Source organism: Stomoxys calcitrans, chromosome 1 (assembly GCF_963082655.1).
Source record: "Stomoxys calcitrans chromosome 1, idStoCalc2.1, whole genome shotgun sequence".
Lineage (NCBI taxonomy): Eukaryota > Metazoa > Arthropoda > Insecta > Diptera > Muscidae > Stomoxys > Stomoxys calcitrans.
In genome coordinates, this window is record NC_081552.1 from 123,009,469 (window position 1) to 123,022,200 (window position 12,732).

A 12,732-nucleotide genomic window follows, 5' to 3' on the forward strand; every position below is an offset into this window, starting at 1 on the left:
CGGGCCCGCTTCGCTGCGCCCTCTTTTACTTTATATGGAACAAAAGTTTCCTTGGAGTATTTATTTTCGAAAATCTTTTAGTAAAATACCATGCTAACATGACTAAGAGTTTAACAATATAAGTGCCTTATTTGAATCCCATATGATCTTTATTGGTATACGAATTTAAGTTTGGATGTAAGGTGCACTCCATTCTTAAAATACTTCATTTCAGCCCGATATTGTCATGATTTCTGATTTAGTGGTGTTTTTGGCGGAGAGGTCCCCCAGATACTTGGCTCTGAAAAAATATCAGCATCGTGGTCTTCTCTCAAATACCATTTATTTAAACCTCATATTGCCATTGGCTTAAGAAGAGTTTACAGGATGAGGCGTCCCACAAACACATGGCCACATGGTTTTCTAATCTCAAATACCTTTCATTTGAGCCACATATTGGCATGGTCGAAAAAATTTTTCCATTTGGTGGATGTTTTGGGAAAGGGGTGATGCCCTAAATACATGGTCCTACATTTGGATATCAAATTCGTATTTTACTCCCAAATATCTTTATTTGAGCCCCATATTGCGATGGTCAGTAAAAAATTGCACTTTGTTGGGTATTTTGGGCAAGAGGTAGACCCCCAGAAAATTGGTCCCGAAAATGGGTATCAATTCTTGCTCTACCCCCCAATACCTTTCATTTAAGCTCCACATTAACATGGTCGGTAAATATGCCCGATTTAGGGGTGCTTTGAGAATTGGGGTGGTCGCCCAAACACTAAGCCAGGAAAATATATCAGAAACGTGCTCTATTCTCATATATCTATATGTCACTTATTTGAACCCCATATTGCCATTGGCCTCAAAATTGGATATCAAATTCGTTTTCAAATCTCATTTAAACTCCTTATAGCAAAAGTCAGCAAATATGTCCGGTTTGGGGTATTGGCTCTAAAAACTATGAATATTTAGCTCCACTCTCTTTAAGACCCAAATTGTCTTGGTGAGGAAATACGTCCTATTTGGGGGTTCTTAAGGTGGTGGGACGTCCCCTAGGCAGTTGGCCCATAATGTTGATATCAGATACGTGGTCTACTCCCACATATCTTTAATTTGAGCCCCATATTTCCATAGTCGGCAAAAATGACCGGCTTTGGGGGTGTTTTGGGGGATTGGCCGCCCATCCCCAAAAGTGAGTTTATCTTGTAAATATATATCGGATTCCTGTTTCACTTTAAAAACCCTCTTATTTGAGCCTCATATTGCAATAGTCAGAAAAAACTTATTATTTGGGTGGTGTTGTGGGGGTGGCGTGGTCCCATAGACACTTTCCCGGGTATTGATAACAAAGTCGTGCTTCACTCCCAAAGACCTTTCATTTGAGCCCCATATTGCTATGGTCGTAAATTTGTCCCCTTTGGGGGATGTTTTTGGTGAGAGGCGGCCCCCCAAACACTTGGTCCCATATTTGGATATCAGATTCAAATTCTACATTCAAATACCTTTTATGTAAGCCCCATTTTCCCATGGTCAGTAAATGAGTCCTGTTTGGGGGGTGTTTTGGGAAAGGGGTGGACCCCCAGAAACGTGATCCCACATTTGGATATCAGATTCGTATTCTACTCGCAAATACCTTTCATTTGAGTCCCATATTGCCATGGTCGGTAAATATGTCCGATTTAGGGGTGTTTTGGGGGTTGGGTGGTGTTGTGGGGTTGGGGTGGCCCCATCGACACTTTTCCCGAATATTGATATCAGATTTGTGCCTTACTCCCAAAGAATTTTCATTTAAGCCCCATATGGCTATGGTCGTAAATTTGTTCCCTTTGGGGGGGGGAATGGTTTTTGGTGAAAGGCGGCTCCCCATATTGCCATGGTTAGTAGATATTTCCGATTTAGGGGTGTTTTTGGGCTTGGGGTGGTCCCCCTAGCACTTGGTCCGACAACTGGATATCAGATATGTTTTCTTATCTTAAATACCTTTCATTTGAGTCCCATATTGTCGTGATTGGCCTAAATATATATTTGGTAGGTTTTAGGGTGGGACAGCCCCCCTAGGTACCCCATCCGAAATTTTAATACCAAATTTTTATTTTTAGGGTACTATATTAGAGCACACAAAATTTTGCTTAAATCGCACCACCCATCTCCGAGATCTGGCGTTTCTGAAAATTAGCGTAAGGGGGAGGGTCCGCCCCCCCTTCAGATATCAAAAATGTAGTACCCTATTTTCACCACGGGGTCATTATACACCATCTGTGAAAATTTTAAGAAAACCGGTTCAGCCGTTTCTGAGTCTATAAGGAACACACAAACATACAAACAAACAAACAAACAAACCTACAAATAAACATAAATTGATTTTTATATATAAGTAGTAGAAGATTAACATTAAAGAACCTAAGTGACCACCACGGATTCTTTGATAAAAGTAAGAGGCCAAAAAATGTTGTCTATAACAATTTACGGACATCTCTCTTAAGCGTACTCCAGGGAATATGGACACAAATTAGAGCTTGTAGGAGCTCCAAAAGTAAAAATTGTTTCTTGATTCCTCCCGGTTGTTGTTGTTGTAGCCACACGTATATATCTGAATGTGGCGTTCCTCGTTAAGCTCCATAAATGAGCAAGCTCGTTCCAGTCCAAAAGACCAATCACCATGGGTACAAGATGGCCATTGGTTATTTAAATTCGCCAATAACTCGCCAATAACTGGAGCACTCCACTATACACAACCTGTGGACACGCCCGGTAGCTCGCAGCTAAGCTTCTCGTGACAACGATGAGCTCAAAATTTGGGTCTGTGTGGTGCTAGTAGTTATCCCGTGCCGGGATGACTCCAGTTACTTATAGAATGTTGGACTCCTTCTCACCCGCCAAAAACTAAATAAATAAACGCCAACGGATAGTTCCATTTTTTTTGTATACACTCTACCATAGGATGGGGCTATACTAATTTCGTCATTCTGTTTTTAACACCTCGAAACATGCGTCTAAGACCCCATAAAGTATATATATTTTTGATCGTCGTGACATTTTAAGTCGAACTAGCCATGTCCGTCCGTCTGTCTGTCGAAAGTACGCTAACTTTTGAAGGAGTAAAGCTAACCGCTTGAAATTTTGCACAAATACTTCTCATTAATGTAGGTCGGTTGGGATTGTAAATGGGCCAAATCGGTCCATGTGTTCATATAGCTGCCATATAAACCGATCTTGGGTCTTGACTTCTTGAGCATCTAGAAGGCGCAATTTTCCTCCGATTTGACTGAAAGTTTGCTCATAGTGTTTTGATATCACTTCCAACAACTGTGCAAATATGGTTCAAATCGGTTCATAACCTGATATAGCTGCCATATAAACCGAACTAGGGTCTTGACTTCTTGAGCTTTTTGAAGGCGCAATTCTTATATGATTTGGCTGTAATTTTGTACGTGGTGTTTTGGTATTTTGAACTATTGTAGTATGTCATTGAAACAAAGAAAATCGCAACATATTTGCACACTCGTACATATAAATTTGTAGTAGATTAGGAGAAATCGAAAATAAAAACATTAACTTACGTATGTCTGGGCGATCACGGAATGCGTGCGGTGGTGTGGTACTAGCGCGAGGATGTCGAAATGGCTATAAGGGCAACAACAATCAGGAGGGTAAGGTCACGAACAGTCTTGCAGTGGAAGAAAGAGATTAACGCCTTCTCTGAGGATGGCACAATCCGCATCGGTTGGGTGCCGGGCCATAACGGGGTAGACGATTTGGCAGTGAAGGCCAGAGAACTGCCGTTAACCCGAAACATTTCGGATCGACGCTGTCCGATTTAAGGGCATGGACGACAAACGCTCATGCAACACTGTGGAATAGCAAAGCAGTCAGTAGGACAGCGAAAATCCTATGGGGTGATCCGGAACGTGAGAGGACGAGGCTATTACTGAAAGGAAGTAAGAAGGAGGTCATTATAGCTTTTGGTGTCATTACGAGACATATAGGACTATGAGCTCACTTAGGCAAAAGCGGTGCTGCAAGTGATAGCATGTATAGGGCATGTGGGGAAGATTATGAGACGTTGGAGCATTTCCTATGGAATTGTCCGGGTTTAGCGGCTTACAAACACCGGTACTTAGGTGGAGACACGATACCAGACATGAACCAACTTAGGGGATTAGTATGGAAAACAATTAAGGACTTTGTAAGTAGCACAGAAATCCTAATTTTTTTGTTACTTTTTAGTTTTTCGAGCGCACAACAAGCCGATTACTGGCTTAGGTGTATGTCCATAGTGGCATGGGTCGCATTAATATTTGCACCTTCTTTTCAACCTAACCTAACCTATGTGCAGGCGAAGAATTGAATTCGACATACACAAACCGAAAAACATTCCATTTTGAGCGATTGTTGTTTGTTCGTCTGGACTATTGATGGACATCCACAAACAGGCTACTAATTATACCCACCACCATAGAATGGGGTAATATTAATCTAGTCATTCCACTTGTTACACCTCGATATATTGATCTAGGACCCTATAAAGTATATATATTCTTGATCGTCTCAACATTCTGAGTTGATCGAGCCATATCCGTTCGTCTGTCAAAATCACAATAGCGGTCGATCACGTAAAACTAGCCTCTTGAAATTTTGTACAAATACTAAGTATTAATGTAGGTCGTTGGGGATTGCAAATGGGCCATATCGGTTCAGATTTGGATATAGCTCCCATATATACCGATCTTCCGATTTGACTTCTTGGGCCCCCGGAATGGCCCAATTTTCGTCCGATGCGGCTGAAATTTTGCACATAGTGTTCTGTTATGGCTTCCAACAACTGAGCCAAATCGGTCTATAACCAGATGAAGCTCCTATCAGGAACGCAGCCTGGATTTTATTTTATTTTTTTTTTTTGGCGGGGGGGGGATCCTCTTAAGAGTATTTTCCTTTTGTAGCACAACAAGAATGTTGTCTTCCAATGCGTCAATTGAAGCGGTCTGAGCTTTAACATAGCCCCACAAAAAATGGTCTAGAAGCGTTCAATCGCACGATTTCAGCGGCCAATTGTCCTATGCCGAATATAAAATAAAATGTTCACCAAACTCGCCACTCAATAAGTCCATTGTTTTGAGTGCTGTGTGGCATTTGGCACCGTCTTGTTGAAACCACATGCCGTGCATGTCAAGCAGTTGCATTGTAGGCAAACAAAAAAGTTGGGAATCATCTCACGATAGCGCTCATATTTCACAGTTCTTTTACAATTCGTATCACCTTTGAAGAAGTAATGTCCAATGATGCCACCAGCCTATAAACTAGTTGAGAATTGAATGAGATACACCTTATGATAAACACTTTGCTTTACTTTATTACAATTTACATTAGTAAACCTTTTGTAATATAAAACTCATTGTCAAATATGTAATTTTAGAGTTTCAGTTCAACTAACGAATTCAATTTAACAAAACCGCTTCAAACTGTGACTTTTTCTGGATGCATTGGTAGCTCTTGCAATGTCTCTGGCTGCTCTTCACTCCAAAATCGACAATTCTGCTTATTACATACCCATTGAGCCAAAAATGGGCTTCGTCGTAAAATGGAAGAAGCGCGCGATGAGCTTTGTTAACAGAGCACGCATTTTGATAATAAAATTTAATAATTTGCAGGCGTTGATCATTTGTAAGACGATTCATGGTGAAATTATAGACCAACTCCATATGAGATGGAGTTGTTTTCATTTGTGCTGCCCTGCAAAAGGAAAATACTTTTAAGAGCATAACTATGTATGTTTTTATTTTCATTTCCTTTTTTCTTTAAATATTAAGGGAATTGAAATCTTGAAATGCCTTTTCAGCAAAATCAACTATTTTGATATATGCCTCCATTCAAGTAAATGAGCCATATGTTAAAAAAATTCGATCCCAAAATGTCTAAGATTTGGATTTGAGCACAACCTTTAATGTGGCCTATGTATGCATGTCAGGTTGCCGAAATACAAAAATGTCATCGAACTCGAAATCAACAAGAATTAGGGCAAGGTATTTATTTACCACAAACGCTTCAAGAATTTTTCTTATTCAGCCCTCGAGTCCACGTCGTCCGCGTTTCATACATATACTTAACACTTCCAATTGGAATTTAATCCCGCGCAAAAGATTTCACCGAATGTTTTAAAATTTGACCAGAAAGTCTTTTATAAAACGCGTAAATATCTACTAAAGGAAATATTTTTGATTCTTTGATTGGATTATTATAAAGAAAATGTCAAGATTTGTTGATAGTATTATATAAACAGTTACAGTGTCCATTTTTATTTGATCACATATGTAAGGAATTAAATTTATAAATATATCACGATAAATTCACGCATCAATCAAATCTCATTTACTCACATTTGCAGCACATAGATATCTTGTGCTTTATAATATACGCGCAAGGTTGGATACATTTTCTGGGAAAAGGGAGATATATACCCAAAAGCTTTTCAGTATTAGTCTGGCAATCTCAATGGCAATTATATCAGTGATAAAAGAAATTAATCTTAAAATTATTGCAGCTAAGGCTTTTTCTAAACATTTTTTATTATAAGTGCTACAAATTTGGTTAACCAAATAATGTGAACTTATCTTCGAATGGGGCTATAAGTATGATTTAATCACCTTACTTTTTTTGAAATTTAATAATTTAATTAAAAAAATCATTAATTCAATAAAGTCAATAAACTTGCCAATTAGGTGCGGAAGAGATCAATAACAACAATTTAGTTTGAGAAATGCAAGAATAAAAAAAGTTATCCGAATCGAATTGTCCTGTGAATATAAGTGGCAAGTTCAGGATAGACGCATCAATAATACATATTTATGTATTTACACTCAAGAAATTTTGAGCCTCAACACCAGTTCAAATGAACTAACATTGGGAAATATTGAACTTCCCAAGGCGCTATAGAATTATAGGCTCGCTACGAGTTCAATAATTTCATCACAGTTTCAAAATTGTTTTTACATACTATTAGTTCAGTTTTCACTTCTCACTGGTAAAATATTAACTAACAAGCATTGAAATTGAAATTTTAAATTATTGAAAAAATCGCTATTTACGACTCTTTGAAGCATCTAATTATAGATTGGCGGACACATTTAATTACATAACCCAGTTTCGCCTGTCTCCCATCCGCACGCTCTCAATTGCTCAGCTGTTTTGAAGAAGACAAATTTAATATGAAAAATTGCAATTATACATTAAATAAGGCTTTGCCTTATGTCGCAGCCAAGTGTTCAACCGAGAACCTTCCGTTTAATAAGCGGACGCTTTACTCATTCATTCACATCACTATTATTTGAGTTTTCGACTATTTTCTTCTTTCAATATTCGCTAACCACCCAAAGGCAAAACATTTTCCAGCTCTTTTCCATCAAAGAAGGCCACTCTATTTTGTTTAGGTTTTAGATTTTCTAATTATAGACACAATGTTCATCTTCAGTGGAAGTGACCATAATTTCAAATAACATAATCAATACAAAGGTCCCGAGTTCGAGTCTCGAGCAAGAAAAATGATTTTTAATTATTTCATACTTTAAAATTATGTCCCACATTCAGCGTAGTTAATTCATATTTATGTAGTTAATTCATATTTACGATAAACATTTTTCTGAGTGTATATCTAGAAAATATTTTATGAACGAAAATCATATATTCAGTGTGGAAACCAGGGCTTTGGAGTCGAGTAATTTTGACTCAACTCGGACCACATACATTTTTTAATTTTTTCCTTGATTTTTGGCTCATGTTCTAGTTCGAGATCGTATTCAATGCTTTATATTCAAATTATGGCATAGCAAAGTTTTTATTCAAAACACTTTGAATGGCGGTGGATAATGATTTCATGTATTACGTACGTCGTACGTATGTACGTCATGTATTTCCATCAATACCTTTGTCAAATTGATTAAGATGTCCTACATACCCAAAGACTATTGAGTACGGTAATGAGCACGCTTTTGCATTGAAATAGGGCTCAATAAGTCATCTAACTCTACTTAGTGCAGTAAGAGAGAAGAAAGCCTTGCTTTCCACTATTCCAGTACAAACTTATCATCAATGCTAAGAACAACAAACACATCTACATTGCCAAACTCTTTCTTTCTTTGTGCACTTGAACATTATTTGAATGTCAATGCAAATGCTTTTTCTGCTTTGACCTACAGCACAGCGACGGTCTGATTCGGTTGTTAGCGGTTGAACGAATGAGGCTATCTGCATCAAATTTCTCATAAATATTTCTTTTCGATGTTGATCGTAGGCTGTTGGAAATGTGTCATTTGTCCAGATTGATTTCAGTTTATAAAACATAACAAATTTTAAGATACTTAAACATGGTTTTTACTACTGAGTACGCACTTCAAACTGTTCGAAAATTGAGCTTATTAAAATACGGGTGCAAGTTTTTAATATTTTTTAACGGTTCAGATTTAGATGCAGCTCCCATGTGTATGTGTCGCCCGATATTTACTTCTAGAGCCTTTGTTAGGGCATTTATCAACCGATCATAGCAAAATTTTACTCAACTATTTCCTCTATGACTCCTTAAATATGTACGGATTTTGTTCGAAATTCTACACAGTGAAAAGATTTAAATAGAATTTTCCCAAAAAGAAAATATCAATGCAATTTTTTGTAAGACAAAATTTCAATTAATTTTTTTTTAAATCATAAAATTTTAGTGACATTTTTTCTAAACAAAATTTTATCGAAATTTTTTCCAAGCACAAAATGATTTTTTTTACAAAATTTTAGTGCAATTTTTTCTAAAGAATTTTTCAATGAAATCTGTTTTAAAGACATATTTGTAATTATAAATTTTCCATACACAAAATTTTGAAGACATATTTCAAATAAATTTTTAAAAACCAAATTTAATTGATATTTTTCTTAAATTTTCTGAAGAGAAGATTTCAATGCAATTTTCTCAAAATTGTAATGAAATTTTTTTTCTAAAGAGAAAATTGTATTAACATGCTTTAAAGACAAAATTTTAATGTCATTTTATGACATGACAACCAAAAACCCATGTTTTTAAAGTTAGCTAGAAAAAATTGTTTTTTGCTTTGTAATAGTATTTCCCTGTTTTCCTAGATCGCAATTTCGTTTGGTACCACCCAAACTCCTCTGTAGGATTTGTCAAAAAGGTCTGTATTCTAGTATGTCTTTGTTTTCTTTCTTTTTTTTTTTCTTAATTTCAATAAGATTTCTGCGAAAAAAATTATGGAAAAATTCTTCATAAACAACACTTTAATATCTTTTTCTCCAAAACCAATATTTCAATAAAAGTTTCGCTAAGAAAAATTTCCTTGAAATTTAATTTTTTTCTGTTTTATGCCCTCCACCATAGGATGGGGGAATACAACTTTCGTCATTCCGTTTGCAAAACATAGAAATATTGGTCTGAGGCCCCTAATAAGTTTATATTTATCACCATCGTCTAAACATTCTGAGTCGATTTAGCCATGTCCATATGTCTGTCCGTTAGTGTTGGTCGGTTGTCTGATGAGTGTATGTCGTTTGGGATTGTGAATGGACCATTTCGATCCATGTTTTTATATAGCTGGCTTCTGTAGCAATCCGATTTGGCTATAATCTTTTATAAGGTGTTTTGCTGTGACCAACGACTGTGCCAAGTAAAGTCCGAATCGGTTCACAACTTGACATAGCTCACATATAAACCAATCTCTCGATTATATTTTTTGATCCCTATTGGGCGAAATTTTGCACAATGACTTCTACTATGGCTTCCAGCATCCAAGCCAAGTATGGCCCGTTTTGATCTATTATCTGATATAGCTCCAATATTATACCAATTCTTATCCATTATCTTTGTTTACCTAAAAAGTGATACCGAGCAAATTACTTGACTCAAACGAAACCTGATGGAGGGTATATAAAATTCACAAAAAGTTATGAAGGCTTTATAAACAACTTATAGGCATTTGCACCAAAAACCGTATTAAAAAACTTTTAATAGTCTATTAAGAGTTTAAAGAAGCTTTGTGCAGTGAGCATAAGTTATAGTAAGCTCTGACCTACTTTAACCAGACATTAACCTCTCTTATTGTATTTTTGGCAAAATAAATATCTGTTGAAAAAACAGATTTTTTTTACAGATTTTCGAAAATAATCTCCTTACGAAATGCCATATGCATTTTAAAAATGTGACGAAAACGATTTCTTTTAGTGGCTACATATAATCGAAAGAATTTGGACCGGAAGCGTATACACATTTTGAAACATGCCCATGAGTCCGAAAAAGTCAAAAGCAAAAACAAATATTTTTTATTTGGTGTCTTTAATTTTTTGTGGGGTGTGTACCAGTTGATTGCAAATCTATTGCAACACATAGTTTAGGTTGAAAAAATGTTAATTAACCCGCCCCATGCCACTATGGACATACACCTAAGCCAGTAATCGTCTTGTTGTGCGCTCTAAAAACTAAAAAGTAACCTCAAAAAAGAAAAGTTTTATGTTAGGAATTCCGTGCTACTTACAAAATCCTTGTTTTCCATACCACTCCCCTAAGTTGGTTCATGTCTGTTATCGTGTCCCCACCTAAGTACCGGTGTCTGTTAGCCGCGAAAGCAGTGCAATGACACAGGAAATGCTCCTACGTCTCATCATCTTCCCCATATGCCCTACACATGCTATTACTTTGCATACCGATTTTGCATAAGTGAGCTCGTAGTCCTATGTGTCCCATTATGACACCAAAAGCTATACTGACCTCCTTCTTACTTCCTTTCAGCAATAGCCTCGTCTTCTCACGATCTGGATATCCCCATAGGATTTTCGCCGTCCTATCGACTGTTTAGCTGTTCCACAGGTTTACATGCGCATTCGCCGTCCCCGCCCATAACTCGGACTGATTAGACCCGAAAGGCTTCGGGTTAACCAAGTTTATTGACGCCAGTTCTCTGGCCTTCACTGCCCATTCATTCCCCCTTGCTCCGTTATCCAAACCGGCACTCAAACGATGCGGATTGTGCCATTCTCAGAGAAGGCGTTAATCACCTTCTTATACTAGGGGACTGCTCGCGACCTTACCCTCCTTTGATATTGCTCTTATGGCTATATAACTGTGCATAAAAATGTTCACACTCGACATCCACTCGACGTTAGTACCACACCACCTTACACATTCCGTGATCGCCCGGATCTCCGGCAGCAGGGCTGTATTATGGTCAGGCAGTCTAAAACAGATCTCAGTCCCTGGTTTCGTAATGTAGACCAACAGGCCCACTCTGACCCTAGCTTTATCCACCCGTGTAACATGATCTTCCAGATGGCAATACTAGGGTTCCGTCAGTCAAAAATTGTGCCGCTGGCAGCAGTGCCTCGCACTCGACCTCAAGTGACGTCTCAGTTATCCGATCGGAAACTTTTCCTTTACTTTCAGGTTTCCTATCGTCGCCTCGATTGTACCGCGATGGTATGAGCTGCTTCCATCCTTAATCCATTCTACAAGCGCCTTAAGTCTCATAGACGCAATGACTGAGTCACATTTCATCTGTATGTCAATTGGAAGGATATTTAGAAAAGTCTCAAACGCCCAGTGGACGAGGTCCTCATCGGTCCGCTTATGCCGAGACAACATGGATTTAGGCCCTATTTCCAGCCTACGGCCCGTCTACAGTGTCCAACATTTGTGAGCGTTCTCAGTACGCTCCTGAATGTGACACTTCCAATAAAGTTTCCTATCCAAGATCGCTAATAAGTATTTTACCTTGTCAGATATCGAAATCGTTTTATTGAGGAAACGGGGTGCGTTAAATTGGCCACCTTCGTCTTCCTCGTGAACATGCATATTTCAGTCTTCTCTGGGTTAACATTGAGAACTCTGGGTCTAGCCCAGAAATATGCCCTATGCAATACCTTTTCAGCCCTTCTGCATAACTGCTTCGGAACCTTTCACCTAAGAAGTATTAGGTGCATAGCAGACGGGTTCTTATCCCTCCTCAGTTAAGGGACCTCTAAGGACCCGGAACTGGTCTATGGATGGAATTAATGTATAGTTCCGTATATTTTTGAACGCTCCTTCGATGTCAATGCAAACTGCCAATGTGTACGTTTTGGCATCGAAGGATTCTTCTATTTTATGGATTCTTTTATTTATATGCAACCTCGTGCAGGGCAGTCTCCACCGACCTTCCCTTGACATAGGCATACTGTTTGCATCTAAGCAGTTCGCTGGATGTCCTATTCTTTATCATGGTATCTACAATGCGTTCCATGGTTTTGAGTAGAAAGGACGTAAGGCTTATAGGTCTTTAGGACTTTAGTGTCGCATGCCTTGCCTTGCCGGTCTTGGGTATAAATACCATCCTTGCCTCCTGCCAGACTTTCGGAGTATGAAAATAGTCTGCCTCCTTCTGTAGTAACGCGCGAAATATTCCATCAGGTCCGGGTTACTTAAATGGTTTGAAGCTCCTCAAGGATTCCTTCACCACAAATTCCGTAATTATAAACCTTCGATCAACGTCATTATTCCAAGATTCCGGTGTCTCCTTGAGTCCCGTCGTATCCTGTGAAAAATAAGGTTTCATCAAAAGCCTCAACATGTCCTCCGTTGTCTCTGCTCTCACTCCCATGTCGTCTACTAAAGTTTCAGTTTGGACATGTGTTTTTGAAAGAAAATTGTTTAACTTGGCGGCATTAACGCTATCGACCTGTTGGCAGAAATGCTTCCAGGAGGTACGTTTTGCCGCTCTATACGTGCTC

General features: G+C 38.2%; 1 protein-coding gene across 7 annotated transcripts in view; it reads left to right on the forward strand.

Annotated features, from left to right (window-relative positions):
• The first annotated feature begins 6,473 nt into the window (after positions 1-6,473).
• The window catches only part of LOC106093857 (forkhead box protein A1-B), a 116,775-nt gene continuing 110,516 nt past the window's right edge, over positions 6,474-12,732 (forward strand). For all 7 annotated transcript variants that reach the window (XM_059370828.1, XM_059370830.1, XM_059370827.1 and 4 more), the window contains exon 1: positions 6,474-6,608. The gene's annotated coding sequence lies outside the window, so the exon portion shown is untranslated. The remainder of the gene's footprint in view (positions 6,609-12,732) is intronic.